Here is a 537-nt window from a genome sequence, read left to right as displayed (position 1 = left end):
GGGGGGGGGGGGTGCGTGTCATTGTTTCTTTGTCCCCCCACCACTCTACCTCTCATTCTACGCACTCCATGCTACTGCTCTAAAGAAATTGTCTGTCATTCCTCCCTCTCAAGCAACAGTCCCTCAACTGCCGATATTTCGCTTCTTTCCTTCTCTAGTCGTACATGTCCAGGCGTCGCACGGGCGGCGAAACACCCTGCGAGGCGTCGTACTCCTGTTCCTGTTCCTGCCGTGGCAGCGGCGTACCATCTGCCCTCATGGTGTTCATCGGCAATGTGACCTTCGGCGCTGGAATCGCCCGTGCCAACGAGGCGGGCTGTATCAGGTGGTCGGCAATGTAACTACTCACAACGACCACAACGATTGTCGAAAAGACACCGATGAAAACGTACAATCCATGTAGCTTTCCGCCCTCCAGCGGCACGTGGAGGCCATTCCCTGCGGCCCGTGCCAAAGTAGGCACGGCAAGCCCGAGCACATGGGAGAGTGGTGGCGGTGTGGCGGTGGTCGCCGCACGGTAGCTCACCTCCGCCACCA

The sequence above is a fragment of the Trypanosoma grayi genome, assembly GCF_000691245.1.
Source record: "Trypanosoma grayi strain ANR4 Tgr_1034_V1, whole genome shotgun sequence".
Classification (NCBI taxonomy): domain Eukaryota; phylum Euglenozoa; class Kinetoplastea; order Trypanosomatida; family Trypanosomatidae; genus Trypanosoma; species Trypanosoma grayi.
The sequence above is the reverse complement of the archived record's forward strand: the minus strand, read 5'-3'. Positions refer to the sequence as shown.